Source organism: Lygodium microphyllum, chromosome 5, assembly GCF_053477565.2.
Source record: "Lygodium microphyllum isolate KBCC chromosome 5, Lygodium_microphyllum_v1.1.10, whole genome shotgun sequence".
Lineage (NCBI taxonomy): Eukaryota > Viridiplantae > Streptophyta > Polypodiopsida > Schizaeales > Lygodiaceae > Lygodium > Lygodium microphyllum.
In genome coordinates this window covers 140,094,432-140,113,503 of record NC_141139.1, presented here as the reverse complement: position 1 = coordinate 140,113,503, position 19,072 = coordinate 140,094,432, and positions in this window count along the sequence as shown.

Below are 19,072 nucleotides of genomic sequence, written 5' to 3'. Positions count from 1 at the left end.
ATGAGACTACCCACATATAGTAACTATAGTGAATATGAAACCTTGGTTATTTTAGCATTTTCCTCATTAGATTTGTGACAATCATCAACACTAAGTTTCACATATGGAGGTTATGAAGTACTAATTGTGTTTCGCCCTCCATATTGAAACACTGCAACACTTCACTCACATAATCCTTTTGGGATAGACAGAGTAATCTCTTTGTCCTATCCTTGATTACGTGTATACTAAGAATGTGATTTGCATATTTCAAATCCTTCATTTCAAGGTTTCCGTTAACCCTTTTTTAATAGCATCAATTTCATACTTATTTTTCTTGTCTATCAACATATCATCCACATAAAGGATCAACACTATGAGGTATATAAGCAGTGGCCTATCTCACCTCTCTTGCAGCCATGAGACTACATAAAGACATCAAACTTATAGTACCATTCTCGTGGGGCCAGTTTTAATCCATAGAGACTCTTTTTTAGCTTGCAAATAAGCTTTTCTTTGCCTTGTTTCGCAAAACCCTTTAGCTGTTGCATGTAGATCACCATGAAGGTCACCATGTAGAAATGTTTTCTTGACATCTAATTGTGCAAGTTCCATGTCATCTTTAGCTACTAAGGCAAGCACAATGAAAATAGTAGCCGATTTCAGGATAGATGAAAAGGTTTCATCAAAGTCTACACATTTTTCTTGCTTAAAATCTTTGGCTACTAACCTTGCCTTGTACTTTATTTTAGCATCACCTGTAACCTATAACTTATAAATTCACTTGGATGGCAAAGAATTTTTGCTGTTTGAAAAAGGAACCAACTCCCAAGTCAGATTTTTCACAATGGAATCCATTTCAAACTACATAGATAGCTTCCACTTAATCTTATCACCATGAGTCATGGCCTCTTTATAACAAGATGGTTCCCCATAATATGTTAACATCACATAATTAACCCCAGGTTGAAATGTCTTAAGGGGATGAGAGATACAAGTAGATCTGTGTAGCACAATGAACTCACTTAGAGTAGAAATTTCAATCTCCATTCTTTCTTCATGAGGCATCATAGGGCTCTCAATCTATTGCTCAATAAATTTCATTACTTCTTGCTCACTAACTAAAGCATCACTTGTGCTCTTTATTTGCAAACTTGATGCACTAGCACTTGCCTTGTGTGGCAAAATAATAGGTGGCATTGCATCTTGGAAAGTAATCTTCCTTGTTTCCACTTCCTTATGAGTTTGCTTTTATGTTTGTTCTTCTCATTGAAGATCATGTCATTACTATGGATAATATTTCTACCTTGCCAAAGGTGATAACCCATCTCGCAACTCTGTCCATATCCCAAAAAGATGTACTTAATGGATTTTAGTTCTAACTTATTGCACTTTTTCTTTGCCACATGCACATAAGCTTCACAATCAAACACTCTTAAGTGATCATAAGAGGGTTTCTTACTTGACCATGCCTCTTCATAGGAATGCCACCATCCAAAGTAGTAGTAGTAGGTGACATGTTTATCAAATGTACAGTAGTTGCCATATCCTCAATCCAAAATCCTTAAGACCAAAACTAGCATTAGATAGCATACTTAACATCATTTCACTTATCATCACATTCATAAGCTCTAAACACCATTTTGGGAAATATTACTAGGTGCTGCGAGTTCTTTTTTATCCCACATGATTTACAAAAATTTCTTAACTCATGAGCGACTTATTCTCCACCATTATTAGTTTTGAGACACTTAAGTCTCTTGCTAGACTGATTTTTAGCAAAACACTAGAAATTCCTAAAAACAAGATAAAGCCTCATCTTTCCTACCACCCCCTTTCCTAGTTGCACCGTCAATGAATGTGATTAAATAGAATATCCCCTTATAAAATAGCCTTTGTAAGCATAGTTTCACATGTATCATTATACACTAAGTCAAGCGCCTTACTCCTTTTCTTGTGTAAGTTTTTCTTATAGGATGAATGTGCATGCTTTCCAAATATTCAATGCTCATAAACAAAAATATAAGAAAAAACAATAGAAGGCAAGCAACCCAAATGAGATAGCATTTTTATTTCTTTTCTAGGTATATATCCCAACTAATGATGCCACAAAGATACATTTTGCTACTTGATTATTATAATTATATGCTTTTTAACATAAGATACATGAAGGGGATATAAAGTGCCACATTTGACTCCTTTAGCAACTAGAATTGATCCCATGAGGGCTTTCCATGACCATTGACTCCCAAAACTAGTAGAGTATCCCAAATCATCCTTCCACCCCGGTAGATATCAAGCTCTCAGTGAGCTTAGGCACATGGCCTACATTCTAAAGAGCAAAGATAAATTCATTCTAAAAAGTACATTGCACATCACCTCCACCAACTGTATCACATACATAGTCATTACCAAGATAGAATGATCCATGCCTCTTCTTGTCATATGAATAGAGTCACTTGTTATGAGGAGTCACACAAAAAGATGCACCAAAATCAAGAATCTAGTATTGAGCTAGTTGTCTACTAGCTACAACTAGCATGGTGCAAGAATGTGGAAAATTAGAGTTTGCAGCTGTTGAGAGTGGAAAAAGACTGAAATTTTGACCGATTTTTGTTGTTTTTGAGGTTTGAATGGTTGATTTTTGATGGATTTTGAGTGATATTTGGTTGTTTTTGGAAGTGTTTGAGAGTGTTTTGGATGATATTGATTATGTTTTGGAAGCTCATGATGATTCTTAGAGGAAATATGAAGCTTTGTGATGTTCTGGTAGGTTCTGTTGAGGTTCTGATACCTTCTGTTTAGCTTCTATTTTGTTCTGATTTTCTTATATATGAAGCATGGATTGATGATTGATGAAGGTTGAGGTCTTTTGAAAGCTTATTGAATAGTTTTTGATAGTTTGGAATGGTTTTATTATGAGTTATGAGAATCTGCTGTTCTTTGATGACCTTCTGTAACCCTCTGTAGACCTTTTGTAGAGCCTCTGTCTCTGTTCTGTTCCTGTTCCTGTTCTATTCTATAGATCTTCTGTAAGTGTTCTGTAGAATGTATGTGTGACTTTGGAAAAGTTTTATAACTTTTGGAAAGGATGAATCTAAGTTCAAAAGAGCTAAAACAAATGGAAGAAGTAGCTGCTGAAGGACTGAAGAGCAAACTGAAGTGACTAGCCAGTAGTGAGCTATGAAGAGACACTGTAGTGGCTCTGGTGCCTTTTCATACCTTCCATACCTCTTGGGAGGTGCATCCACGACCTAAGAAGGATTATTGAGTGCCATTCTTGAGCATTGCAATAAAGAGATGATGTACTATTGAGAGAGAGAGAGAGAGAGAGAGAGAGAGAGAGAGAGAGAGAGAGAGAGAGAGAGAGAGAGAGAGAGAGCAAATTCTATAAAAAACAATGTATCTACTATGAGAGATAGAGAGAGAACTATGAAGACAATGAAGATGAATACTATGTGATTGATTTCCATTCAAAAGTGGTGTATTCCTTTGTGTTCTTGTTTATTATGATGGATTCTGTGAGGATGTTGAAGATTATGGTTGATTCTATCAAATCCGTGGGAGATATCTACTATGTTGATGCGTAAAGATTTGCTGTTGGGACTCTAATCGGCATAGGTGCAATCATGGAGAAGAAGAGCTTGGTGTCTTGAAAATGGAGCAGCGCTTGGCACAACCAGACACAACTGCAGCCTGCACAAACCCTCATCATGCTATTTGGCCTTGCGAAAGAAGAAGAAGAAGAAGAAGAAGAAGAAGAAGAAGAAGAAGAAAACCATAGCCCCTCAACGCCTACTCTCTCTGTTCTATTTCAGAATTGTGAAGAAGATAAAAGAGCGGGGGGTGCTAGAGAGCAGGTCTGCGTATTATGCTCAAGGAGCTACCCTTGTTGCCAGAGCTGCCAAAGCTCCAACTTCTACTTGGTCACGTCGTCCTCCTCTTAATCGGCGAGAGCTCCACCTGCTGCTGCTGAGCCGTGAGAGGTCGTTGGACCTCTGGCTCTTCCTAGTGAGTCACTGTTCACCCTTCGCCTACCTGGGAGCTGCCATTGTTGTCAGAGCCATAAAGCAAAGTGAGAGAGAGCACGAGAACATTGGTTCTTGCTATCTCTCCCTTACCATACGAGAGAGAGAGATCGAGAGAGTCGAAGGCAAGCTATTGTGCCCTTCTCTTAAGAGGCCCTCTCGAGAGAGCGTAGAGAGAGAGAGAGAGAGAGAGAGAGAGAGAGAGAGAGAGAGAGAGAGAGAGAGAGAGAGAGAGAGAGAGAGAGAGAGAGAGAGAGAGAGAGAGAGAGAGAGAGAGGCAACATGGCTCCGAGAGCGTCGTCCAAGCACTTGGGAAGTCACAACCCTATAGCACGGGCGGCCCTGTACGCCATTACACACCTCAAGGGCCGCCATGGCGCCGACCTCCACTCCATTATCGCCATGGTGAAGCGCCACAACCCCGACGCCTCTATCACCTTCCTCAAGAAGATCCCTGATGCCCTCATTGGCCTTGTCCACTCTGGTGCTCTTTCCCTCAACTTCTCACCCTCTCATCACTGCTGCCGCCTCCCACACGCAGCCGTGGCCCTGCACATGCCCATGCCAAGAAGAAGAATTCCCCAGCACGCGGGCATGCCAGGAAGAACTCCGCTTCGTCATCGCACATTCCCGCACGCAAGAGTAAGACTATGGTGTCGCACTGACATGCCCCCCATAGCACCACCCTGGGATGTGTAGTTCCTCACATTGTAGAAGAAAGGGAAAAGAAGATGATGGAAAACAAGGAGAAACCCTAATCCTCAATGTTTGTCTCTTTTCATACATTTTCCCTCACCCTCTGTCCATGAGGATAGCCCCTTCATCAACCTCTGTATCCTCAGCGCATGCTTGGGGCATACCCATACTCATTTGTTGTATCCTCTATTTGCCATCAACACCCTTTGCCCTTGGTCCCCTCTACCTATCATCTTCTCCCCTTCTCTTTCCCTTCTTCCCCCTACATTTTCACCATCCATTGAACCCCACCCTTTCAGACCCATCCACAAGGACAAGAAGAAACAGACGAAGATGTTGAAGAACAAGAACCAAAATTGCCCCATAGAGAGCGAGAGAAAGAGAGAGAGTTGTGTCTCCTAGTGCTAAAAGGAAAGGGAGATGATTATTGTTGGTACCTCCTTCCTCTTCGAGAATGCCTTAGCAGTCCCTACATTTCTCCTCATCCTTCTCGATATCTACAGCATTATGACATGGCTTTGATAACCATGATGGCCACAATATAGGGAAGATATGGTTTCTTATCTATTTAATTAACATAATAGATAATGTTTAAAAAAAATCAATGTTCTTTTTCCTTTCTGTGAGTGACAAGTGAAATAAAATAACGAGTAGCTTTAACCTTCAGCTTTAACATTACCACCATCTACCCTTTCATCCTCCTCTTTGCTAATTCTATAATTCTTAGTTCCATCCTCCCTAGGATGGTAATCCACATTTTGTTTCTCTCCCCTCACACATATACCCATAGGAGAGATTAATTTTAAATGAAGCACCACCATTTTGACAATAAATATATCCTTTAAAACAAATCCCTTTTAAAAACACAACAAAATCAAGCTTCAAATGAAATGCTAATGCTCAAAACCCCTCACAATCTATTTGTAACATTTAAAATGAAAGCACTTTTGCAAAGGCCCCAGTGAAAAACCAAACCCAATTCCTTTTAAGTGTTTTTGAGCTAAGTGATGGAGCCTTCTTTCTTTTCTCTATTGGGATGGAGAAAGTTGTGCTTGTGATCCCTTGTCAATGACAAAACCCTATCCTTTGAAGAATAGTAAATATTTTCAATGTGGGAGTGTTTGAGGTAGGAGTTTCCTTACTTTGGTGGTCATGGCTTTGGAGTCCCATACCCTCCCATGGCTAGGCCTTATGATCGAAGTTGTTTTACTAACAATTTTGGAAGTGTTTTGTATTAGACATTGGTTCTTCTTTGACGAGGTTTTTGAGGACGCTTCACATTTCAGTGTGGGAGGAATATGATGACACCCAAAGAAGCATTAAAAAAAGGCACAAAAATGTCCATGCATATATCATAATTTCATCTTTTGTAAAGGGGATAACATTTACATTGTTCCAAAATCACTAAAATACACGCTTACATGAGGGGGCCCATTTACATTGTTCCAAAATCACTAAAATACACGCTTACATGAGGGGGCCACATCCACATCCACATCCACATCCACATCCATATCCACATCCACATCCATCATAAATAAATGGTATACACAAAAGTGTTACGTGCATGCATTTGTAAAGGGTAGAAATACTCAAAATTAAAGTCCAAAGGCCTTATAATATCAAATGTATCAAAAAATTCCAAGAAATAATAAAAATACAAAGGGATGTGCTTTTTGGAGAAGAGGTGGGGTGGAGTGCACGAGTGGTTATGTGCCTCTTTCCCTTCCCTCTCTCTTCTCCAATCTCATATTCTCCCTTTTGGTGGTGCCAATTTTTTTCTCTCTCCTCTCTCCTCTGTCTTTTGTGCAAAAATGTCTATTTTTCCTTTTGTTCTTGCATAATGGTTGAAGCTATGGATGAAGATGACAAATTGGTTCATTATTAAAAAAGAGATTTATGGTTTCTTTTCAGTTTTGAGATTAATGGCAAAGCCATACACATAGATTTTGTGTGCTTTGTCCCTGGTTTTGTGGTTGATTATGTTCGTGGGAGGGTTGCTGTCATTTTGGTGCACAGCCGGGAAAGCTTGCCATCAACAAGCATCAGAAGAGGCTGAAAATGAAAGAAATGGCATTGTTAAGAAGAGAAGAATTCAATGGATGTTTGCAAAGTTCCTTCTTCCACTGAAGAGTGGGAGATTCTTATTGCCAAAGCCACTTTCTACAAGAAGTTTATCCCACAACGGCGGAAACATATTATCATCATGATGCAAGCTTTATGTGGTGGACTATTTCCTCTTCTTGTTGAAGCAGTAGAAACTTGCATCTTGGTGGCAAATTGTTTGGGAACAAACTGAAGGGTAGATGACCATCCATGGAAGATTTGGCATTCATTGAGAAGTTTCCAGACATCATCAAGTGGGAGATCGTGAAGAAGCTTCAGGAGTCGTGGTCTATGGAAGTTCACAAAAATAAGAAAGAAAAGAGTTGGAATTTGTTCGTGGACGCTCACCAGCAAGATATGTGGGATGCTTGGTGTTCTGACAATCTTGTCAAATTAGCAACCCATTGGAAGTTGCTAGACAGAATGTTCTTTACAACATACACTATTGAAACCATCAGAAGCTGGCATTATTATAATGATGGCACAACAACGATTCTAAGAAGAATGAGTTTTGATACTTTCAGAACGGAATATCTCCCCCTCTGTAGTGGTTTGAAAGTTGAATTCAGAGATGTTGAAAATAAGGAAGTATAAGAGATGTTGGCCAAAGAATCCTCCAGAGACTGAAGTCTCTCTTTGATTCTATTCTGTTGAGTACAGACCAACTGGTTGGAGCCAACCCCTTGATGAATGACGCAATCAAGAGGCAAGTGTTAGAACGAGTCTAGAGGTACGTGAGAAGAGAGAAGGCAAGAATCAAGGCTTAGAATGAGCTTGCAGCAAAAGCCTCTTTTGATGCCCTAAAAGCACTCTTTACATAAGTTCCCATGGCGACTCAAGGTCCCCTTCCTAGTCAGATTCATCTTGGAAATATTGATGATAGGCCATCAAACGTAGTCCCATTGACAATTCTTAAGGGAGAGTACAATGAAGACCCTGATCTTCATGTAGCAGAGTTTATGGTAGCATGTATGGCTAACAATGCCAGAATCCCTGATCATTGGTTAGCAATCTTCCTCGCCACTTTCAAAGGCGCGGTGTTTCAGTTGTATGAGAGACAATCAACATGAACTTTTGGCACATGGGATGACCTGAAGTTGACCTTCCTCACTAAATTCAGGCGCGATGGTTTTGAAGAGCGTATGCGAGAGGAGTTCATGAACCTAAGTCAGTCCTCTGGAGAAAGAGTAGAAGCTTATGTCTTGCGAATGGAATCCATTGTGAAGAGATGGACTAACCATCATTTAGATGAAGGTATCCAGAAAGGAGTGTTCCTCAGAGGCCTACAACCAGAAGTTCGCAAGTTCGTGGAATTGAGAAGACTAGTCAATTTGCAAGCTGCAGTGGAAGGTGCAAGATTATATGATGAAGTTGAAGCAAGGCTGTCCATGACTCCAGGAAGAGGAGTCTTACCTCCTTCCATGCCAAGAATGGTATATCCATCAAATGCAATCCGAGGGACAGTTCCCTATCCCTATTCTGAGATGCAAACAGTGCCACAGTACAGTGCACCTAATCCACAGTGGTCACCGCAAACAATAATGCCTCAAATAATGGTTCAACCACAACAACAGTGACCTCAAATAGTTCCTCCAATGGCGACTCAACAACAGTGGAACCCTACCAACTGGAATCAACAACCCTAAGTCTCAATCGGAGCTCTGAATCAAAACCAGAACAGAGGACCCTCTGGATCAACCCAAAATCTGTATATGCAGTAATTATAGAAGCTTTCCAAAACCCTACTACAAGTACTTCAGGAGGTGAAAATTTGAAGGACTACTTATCCAACTCAGTCGCAAGTATCAAGAAATAGCTTATGGATGTGATTACAGAGCAACTACAGATGTTGAAGGTGAATACTGATAATATATCTACTTCTGCGGGAGCTAGGAGAGATGTACCCGAAAACCAACCATTCTTGGAGCGTTCTGTTCATACTATTTGGAGAAGAACCATACAGAGGATATTTTCTCTCTAAAAGAGATGCACAAACGAAGATAGAAAGATGAAAATGCAAGATTCAACTTACTAGAATCTAAAATGACAACGCAGGACATTGGACCAAAGCCTAGGGAGTTTGGTCCTAATTTTGGTCCACGGAGGTTTCCCTCTCAAAGTTACAGAGGACAATAGTCTGGCGGTGGTCAGAGATCAGAGGTGGAATGTTACAGATGTGGAGAAAAGGGTCATATCTCCCTGAATTGTCCAAACCCTAGAAGATCTGTGGATTACAAGCCCTTATGCAGCTGATGCAAAGGAGAAGGCCATACTGCAAAAGATTGTCCAAGTCTAGCCCTGTCAAATCTACTTTTGATACCCAATAGAAGACCCAAGAACCTGCTTCCAATTTGGTGGAATTGGAAGTGGATGCAATAACGCGAGCAAAAAAAGGAGAACCCGTAGTTCCAAAAGAGAACGTTCCTTCTGTAAAGATAGTGAAATTCAACCTCCCTCGGGAAAAATAGAACAATGCAATCCAAAATAAGGAGGTATAGAGCACCACAGAGCCACAGAGAGCTACAGAGACAGAAGCAGAGACATGACCTGAGGTCTAGGAAATAGAGGATGCAGAAGTCCCTCCTCATGAAGACCAAGCGCATATGTTGCCGCTCATGGAAGAAAAAGGGAAGATAAAAGTGGGTGTGGCCCAATTTCCCAATCGATTGGAAAAGCCTGTGGATCCTATCAAAGACTATGATCTGGTCAAAGACCTAGACACCTTTAAACCAAACCTAACTTTTCGACAGTTGTTGATGCTATCTCCCAGTTGCCGAAAAAGATTCAAAAACATCTTGACAAGAAGACGCGGCCTAAGGATTGCTCCCCCAACAACAACAAAGTCCAACAGAGCCTTAGAACCTATGACGAAAGTAGATGTGGCTAATGCCTTCCTAGATCCTCGAACCCCAGAGACTAGTGTATGGATAGAAGGATGCTTTATTTCAGGTGCATTGATTGATGGAGGCTTGATTCATTCTCTATGGTGACACACACTTATATGTGATATTAAATAGGTAATCTTCTATCCAAACCCCCAACAACCTCTTTGGTGGTATGTTGTGCCATCAACACCTTGGAGTGCTTAAGTATATAATGAAACCAAAATCCCTAGCATGGACCAGGATAGTATGCAAGTAGAGGAGTCAATATTACCGGAGATGGAGGACAAGGAGGGCTTGGAGTGCGTGAAGGAGGCATGCATGGGTAATGCAGATGAAGAGATAGGAGTACAATAATTTTTCGAGAATGAAGTGGACTCCTCTTTCTATGGAGATCTATGCATAGATATTCTACTATATGCTGAGTTATCCCAAGAGCTTGCCTTGGAGTCATAGGACTAGTTGTATTTTGCATCCCTTGTCAAATTTGTCAATAACTCACTTTTATTGATACTTGTGTATATGATTTTTAACTAATATCTTGTTTTACAATGTAATGAAAGAAGCTGAGAGGAGAGAGAAGAAGAGTTGAGGAAAGAGAAAGAGAGCAAGAAGAAGAAGGAAGAAGACTAGAAGAAGAGAGAGAAAGAGAGAAGGGAGGAGAGAAGGGAGGAGGAAGCCATGGAAGCTGGAGATGAAGGTGAAAAGTATGATCTTGATAATAACTAGTTGTCTTAATCTGGGGCTCTTATGCCTTAAATACCCCGGGCAGTGTGACGAGGTGTCTAAACCCTAGTCAGTGTGTATCCCGCTTGTTACAATCCATCCCCACTCGGAAGGTTTTTGCCCTAAAAAACAAGGAGAAATAGAGGCGAGGGATGGGTGGGCTAAGGGAGGGTTGCAAAGTACTACTCAGAGCCCTTTGATAATGAAAATTAGGTGTGGAGAAACTAGGGACAACATGCAGTTCGGGACCGATCTACTGAAGTAAACATGTCATAACTTTTGATAGGTTGCTCCAAATAGGGCGTACCACATGTCGAAATGGAGCTTATGATGAGTACTTTTAGCCTATATAGAATGCACATGCATGTGATTTGAGTAAGTACAAAATTCTTCTAGAACAATGTGCAGTCTACAGGAAGAAGGTGGTCCATTTGGGGCATGACCGTCTAGTCTTCCAGCCGTTGGGCCTCATAGAGGTAGGGAAATTCATTGAGGATGTTTGCTGGGCACCAAGAGGCTTCTTCCAAGGGTAGGCCTTGCCATTTGATGAGATATTCTTTGATGGATCGGGATCATAAAAGTGCTTATCTTGCTGCCCAATGATTGCTTCAGGGAAAGCGAGATACACACTGACTAGGGTTTAGACACCTCGTCATACTAACTGGGGTATTTAAGGTGTAAGAGCTCCAAATTAGGGCAATTAGTTATTATCAAGATCATACTCTTCACCACCATTTCTAGCTTCATCTGGAGTACCCAAGTGACCAAGGAAACCCTGCCACAAGCAGTAGGCAGCGGCCCTCAATTTGCGATGCAAATTGCACTACTGTCCTTGGCCTCCTCTTGCCTTCTGCTCTTGCTGCTGGCCTTCCCCTTGGCACTCTTGGCCTCTTGGGGTAAGGGCTAAACCCCCCTCAGCAAGATTTAATCCCCCCCCCCCCCCCCCCCTCCCCACTTCCGACATTGGCACTTCGCTTGAACCCCTTGTTGTACATCCTATGGGTAGCCATTACTGATCAGTCTCCAAGCTCTTGATTCAGTCCATAACTCTGGTGCTCAGCCATCAAGAGATATCTCAACCCCTCTTGACCTCTCCTACTCCAAAGGAAGATATGAAGTCAGCATGCATGGGAGCTTTGTGGGCAGCCATGAAAGCTTCACTTGAAGCTTCCCATCTTTGAAGTTTAAGCTCGGGGACAAGCACGGGAGCCTTCTTCATCAGTAGGAGCATTTGAATGCGAAGTATTCTTCCACGGATGCCCAACCAACAACCGGACTTGATCAAGGGAGCAATTGGACACCATGATGATTTATGCTTCAATGGTCTTTCCAAGCACTAAAGAGGTACGCTAATCTGATCTTAATCTCTCAATTTAGCCACTTGTTGACCTTAATCCATTGTTGGAGAGATTCAAGATTGCATAGGTTTAATAGTTCAATCCTCTTCGTGTGCATGCATCATACCTCTTCCTGAAATTTATTGTAATGGCTGGCATTAACCCCCATTTGGTCTTGTGATATTGGATGAGCCCAAAATGAATAGTAGCCATTGTAAATTGGGTAAGTAGCAGCCAGTGAGTCACTGGACTGCCAAGGTAACCCCTACCCCAACCTTTGTCATTCCTTGCATCTCATGAAAAGGCCAAATGTCTTCTTTCCAATGCATTTCATGTTGATTGCCTAATAAAAATGTCTGCCATGTATACTCCGATTGAGGAAAAAGGCCGATGCTAGGCGAGGTGGTAAGACAAAAGAGAGGTGACCCTCCCTTACCACTTATGACCTTGAAGGGGTGCACAACCCGGCCGGGGGTGAACTTTTCCCACCTCCCAGTGATCTCGAGCTCGATACTTGTATGCAGGTGCAGGTACTTCCATGAGCCCCACTCCCCTATCCCAATGATCCCTCTTGGATACCCACAATGCTAATGGCACCCATGTATATCACTTGAAGTACATGCAGTCAAGGAGATGTATGGCAGTGAAGGTACTTATGCATTAATGGCAGAGCTGATGGGTATGCAATGATGCTTGGGATTATGCTCAGTATGCTTAGGATGCTATTGATGTTGCTGTTCAGGCCCTTGATCTATGCTCTATCCATGTAACACCTTGGTACTAAGGGACATGCAGTGTTTTTGGTCATAGTCCTGCAAGGCTATTACAAAGATCCCATTGCAGAAAATTCTGTTCTAAATCTGGGAGTGAACCCTATAGCTCACCTTGAAGAGACTTTGTTCCCTCCAATTTGAATTAAAAACCTCCCCAATTGGAGCTACAGTTTGAAAGTTATGCCCATTTTTGTGCACTAGGGTCATTGTGGACAGGATGCAGACCGCTCCAGGACAAGCACAGTAAACCCATTACAAAAAATTCTGATAATTTTATGTCACAAAGGTTAATAGCTCATCTCAAAGAGGACGTTGTCCCCTTTGACTTCAGCCCAAAACCTCTTCAATCGGAGTTTCCTACAAAGTGTTACCCCCTTTTACTGACAGCAGGTCTTGTGGACTGCATCCAGATGGCTGGCAGCCATGGCAGCTTACAAGAGGAGAGAGAGAGAGAGAGAGGGTTGGAGCAAAAGGTAACTGAGGTTTTGCCCTAAGAAGAGCTAAGGAGAGAGAAAGAGAGCAAGAAGAAGAAGGAAGAAGACTAGAAGAAGAGAGAGAAAGAGAGAAGGGAGGAGAGAAGGGAGGAGGAAGCCACGGAAACTAGAGATCAAGGGAATCAAGTGCAAGTGGTGGCTGGAGTAAGTTTGTGGGGGTTATGTGGGCTGGGAGCCATAGCAGCTTGTAGGAGGAGAGACATATAGGGCTGGAGCAAAAGGTAACTGAGGTTTTGCCCTCTTCCAACTCCTGGGACTCTAAACTTGGCCTGAAACCCTTAAATTTTGCATGAAAAGAAGTGACGAAATGCTATTTTAACCGTTTTACCTCCAGATATGTCCGAGTCTCCAGTCATAGCTCCTGCTTGCTCCAAAAAGTTAAAGTTAACTACAGTCCTTATTGTGCTTATACCTGTAAGCTGAGTAACTAGGGTTTTTGGGATTTGAAAAGGAAGAAAGGGGAAAGAAGAAAAGGACCAAAGATTGAAGCTCTGATACCACTTGTAATGAAAAAAGCTGAGAGGAGAGAGAAGAAGAGCTGAGGAGAGAGAAAGAGAGCAAGAAGAAGAAGGAATAATACTAGAAGAAGAGCGAGAAAGAGAGAAGGGAGGAGAGAAGGGAGGAGGAAGCCATGGAAGCTAGAGATGAAGGTGAAGAGTATGATCTTGATAATAACTAGTTGCCCTAATCTGGGGCTCTTACACCTTAAATACCCCGATCAGTGTGACAGGGTGTCTAAACCCTAGTCAGTGTGTGTCCCGCTTGTTACATACAAGGTTATATTATTACCTAAACTTGTATATTGATTATGCTAATATCATTTTCTAATTGTGCAAGTTACTATTTACGATGTTCAAAGAAAGTAGGATGAGCCTAGGGATGACAAATGAGGAGCTATAGGAGATCTTCACACATATGAGGAGCTACGGGAGAACTTGACACATATTTCTCCAGATCAGATAGCATGCTTCAGACATGTAGCAGACCAATAGGATTTGTCTCAGTGTTCTACACATTATAGTTGGAGTCGACACTCTAAACTAGCCATCGAGGGAGGCGTAGAGATGCCTTGCTCAGCCAACAAAGTGGTTGTGGTAGTTCTAAGGGGGTGCTACGGAGATGTAGATGTTATGATCCCATGGTAGTTTACTACTCCTGGCTCTCACATTGGTTCTAGAGAGGGTGGCTCAAGTGGGTGCTATGGAGACACCGATGCAATGTCCCCATCTCATTGATCGAGTGCACAGTTATCACATCCAGGGTTTGTCACACCCATAGGAACATCTACTCTTATGGCTTCAGGTTTTGCTCAGCCGTTTGCAAATGGTATCTCTATGGGTGCTACTCCAAGAATACCACCCTTGAAAGTACATCAAATGGATAGGGGTGTCCTGGTTATGCCCAAGAGGATAGTTGTAGGTGGGAGAGGGCATACCTTAGACGTACCCTACCTAGGTAGAGATACCTAGTGGATAAGAAAACAAGTGCTGTGCTCATGAATGATGAGGAGAGGAGGATGATGGCATGCATGAGAGAGTTTTGCCAATAAGTATTTAAGAAAAATGTTTTAGACCACTAGGAAAATATATCGGACAGGAGTAAGGACTATATGGTAGCATCCTTGGATGAAGAGTTTCGAGTAAGGACTATATGGTAGCATCCTTGGATGAAGAGTTTCCGGTACATATGGCAGTGGAGAGATTTTTCACATGATGGACGATGGATTGTATACGAGTATACATGTCACATAGATTATCAGATATGCATGCAAGGCAATCAAGAGTAGCGCTTCAAAGCCTGAGTGATTGGATGCCAAAGAATTGGCAGAGACTCAAGGAGGAAGCCACAAACTCTCCAAGATGATGGCAGCAACAACAGGAGGTAGCAAGGGCACGGCTAGAGATAGGGTTTGTGCATCATATGGGGAGTAGCAGACATAGAATTTATTTGAAGGATTTTTTTTTTTTTTTTTTTTTGTGTTCACTTTCGTATTTGATATACTACTTGTACTAAAATTCTTATTTCCAACAATGCTACTTTGTTTTTCTTGCATCACTCAATCATAAACCACGATCCTACAGGTTTGGAGACTCGGTATATAGAGAAACAGGGTCTCACTGCACTCATTGATAGAGTATATGTACGCGGTGACCCAATAAGTCATGTATCTTTCTTGTTTTCAATCATTAGTTTTTTGTGATGCATTACGTATTGTGGATTAATCTCTATTTATTTATATTGTAAAATCCCCATTTGATGCTCGATTGCATTGACAAGCTCTCGGACGATGAGGAGTTGTAGTAGTTGCTTAGATTCATGGAGTGCACATCCTTTCCTTTCTTGGCCCTATGATCCATGCAGGCTCTTTCTATGTATATTTCCTTGGATATATTTCTCATCCTTTGTAATGACTAGCATTTTGTGATATTTATAAATACATATTCCTATTTGTTTTGGACTCTCCTCTCTATTATTCCATGTAGTTTTATGAGTTATCATCATCAATATTGTACTTATTTGAATATTGAATCAATGACTCATTTTTCCCAGTATTTCATGATGCATGTGTTTCAATGATAATTGTGCACTCCACTTATAATTGCTTTATGGAACATTGTTCAGTACATGGGGCTGGAAGGGTGGTAGGGCAGCATACCCTATCACCTATTTCTTTTTCTATGTAACCATCGCTATTAGCATCACAAATTTACCGCACATGTCACTATTTGCATTGGTAAATGAGTCGACATGCATCACTATTTGTGTTGCTATTTCGCAAAAGCAACAAAAAAAACAACCCATTTGTAGAGACGTATATACTGATGATTTTAGTGATGATGGGGACAACTTTTTTAATGAATATTTTCATCACTTTAGATGTCAATATATGACTTGTAGCTTGTAGTGAATGTTGCTTGTGTCATAACATTAGCTTTTGTTTGGACCAACCTCCATTGCTCATAGATGGAAAGGTGCTCTTGTAGTGAATGTTGCTCATAGATGGAGAGGTGCTCCTGTTGCTTTTCTTTCTTTGCAAACTTCCTAGTATGTTGCTACAAGCTTTGCTTCTAGTGAAACAAGCATGATCTCTCTTCTGACCCTCACATTTTCTAGGCCCCCATTGAAGGTAGTCTTGACGATTAACCAATTTTCCCCTGCGTCGTCTACCTTGAATCCATAAAAATCAATACAAAGATATCCACATTGTTGCATTACGAATTTTAACCACTCCCAAAATAAGACTTGGTTGGTAGTGTCCCCCTCTTTTATCTCACACATGGCTATTATCATTAGTTCTTACACACTACAATAGATTTCAACCAAGAGTGAGCCTAAGAGCCTCACATCATATGACCTTGTACAACAAATGCCCTTACCTTGGCACATAGATGTAGCAAGTCATTGTAACCCAGCTACTCGCTTGGTGAGTGTGATCAAACTGTACTCACACATTGCAAAGGTCTCCATTTCCTAACATTCTCATGCGATTCACCAAGTCTACACTTGAAGCAGGGCCTTTTGTAGAGATCTTAAAAACAAAGCATTTCTCTCCAAATAGACGTTTCCTAAGGGAAGTGACTTCCACGGAAGAAAGTATGCATTGATCTCTTTCTCAAAAGCAATTACAGAGGATCATAGCATTCCTGCTACAAGCATTGCACTCTTCTTCTATTGTTGCATAATACACTGAAACCTATTAAACATCCAAAAAGTTAGTAATAAATCATTAATGGGGGTGACTAAAATAGCAACTTGTATACATGTGATTCTCAATGAGAGGTACCAACTCATCCACGATATTTATAAATTAAGAATTTCCCACAATGTTGCCATTCAAAAATTGCACTTGCGCCATCAGTGACTTCATGAGAACATCTCGTGTTATAGTCATGTGCACCTTATGTGGCCCTGCACTCCTATCCATTCTTCAAACCTATGACACCATCTCCTTTGCTTTTGTAATCATTGACTTGGATGTACCGCACTACACTGCATGAGATTGTTGACCAATATGAATCATTGATCTCGTCATATTGGAACCATATAGCATGACATAGTACATCACACATTTGCAAGTGTCTATACAAATGGATGCCTTTCGATAATAATGGCATAACATAGCATTGTTACTATCCTCAGTATAATATTCGTGATTTCTATTTTCCTTATTACTGAGCCTTTGAAGAAGAGATTATTAAATTTGTGATTGGTAGTATAATAGGGGCAATTTTATCTTGTGGCACTCTAGAGCACCTAGACAATAGCTAATTGGCACAATACAAGGGATTGACATGTTAAATATTATAGGTTTAGTCCAAAGGTGACCATCATACTTCTACTCCATGAGAGTTGCCATCTTTGGTAGTCAATGGCTCATATACAATCTCGTATTTAATATGGAAAGATAGTAGTCGAACATGTAGTACCCATTTCCCTTTACATCCCACTCTCTTGTTAAGCTAGTTTATGATCCTTTGTCAAATTGGCAATTAGGTTGGTGAACCTCCTTGTTGGCGGTGGCAGAAGCCTCTGTAGGAATGATCTTTTCAGAATAAGCTTTTCTCCTTGCAATCGCACATGTTACTCGCACTTCTCTCCATCCACAAATGTGCATAGGGTGGTAGACATCCTTTGGATGTGAGAAAATTAGGAGAATATAGTAGCAAAATAAGAAGATAGACAAAGAAACAACATCACATTATTGAAGGTTCAATGGCTAGAGAGATTTAAGAGAAATAGGAATAGTGATGGAATTGCAAAATAAGGCAATCGAGAGCTCTTCCAAAGTGGATGGAGTTGAAAATAAAAAGGAGTAAATATGAAAGGAGATGGAGTTATAAATTATGCATTAATCATCAATAGCCGCCACCCTCTCTCTCTATCGCCTTATCATGCAAATATATTAGCTTGGGTGCCCTCTTTATTACATAATTACTTTCTCATTCACATATCCCTCCTCTCCCTCCCTCCATTCCTCTTTATTTCCCCATATCTTTATTCCCTCTATCCCTCTCCCTCTCCCTCTCCCTCTCCCTCTTTCTCTCTCAACCTCCTCATCCTCATTAGTACATCAATCCATTTCAGTATCATTGGCCCAAAGCCATTTTGTTTGTGCATATTTGGGAAAGTGTTATGAATTCATTTTGTTTGTGCATAAATTTTGTATTAGGACGTGTTTAAAATTGCATGGGTTATTATTATAAACTATGCATATGCTGTGGTAGCAATCATGTTATCTTAGGGATGTTTTTAATCATATTTTCAATGTGAATTTTTATCTTTCTCATCACATCATGTCATCTTAGTGATGGTTTTGAACTGCATGTTGCTATTAGTAGCATGAGGGAGATGCCTTGGTGCTAATAGCTTTGTGATCCGATGATGCATCAAACTAGTTTTGTATTCATGAAAAGAAGAAAGATTGTATCTACTTCATCACTATTGTTTAGATAAAGCCTACTTGCCTATTCTTCATTCACACTATGTGCATATGTTAGGCATTCATAGATAGAAAAACGATACATATCTTTTGTTTTCCATTGACCAAGTGGGTGAGGATGTCTCGACTGCTAGATCAATATAATTGGATTAAAATCATGGACTTAAACAACAACGAGTGGAGTGTATGTTTGTGATGTACTTTGTGCAAAGATAGAGTTGGTAGCAACCAATCCTAACCACACATGATGCTTGTATTAGAGGCTGTGGCATTCAACTAGGGGATCCTTTCATGTATCATGACTTGGTGACATAGTCACTATTATGTATGGGTAATCCATCATGGATTTTGGGGTAGGGTGTTAACATACATATTCTTTGCAAACCGTTATATATATATATATATATATATATGGTAAGAGAAAACCAATGTGTGAGTATATATTTGGGTTTTATTTATCATCGTATCATATATTGCATCGATGTTTAAGTTCGCTTGGTTGTGTTCAATGCATGAAAATTTCAAGGTTGCTTTGGATCCGCCTAAATACCCACTAATGAGACATCACCTTCTCCACAAGAACATGGATCCCAAGGCTACCGGATGCACGA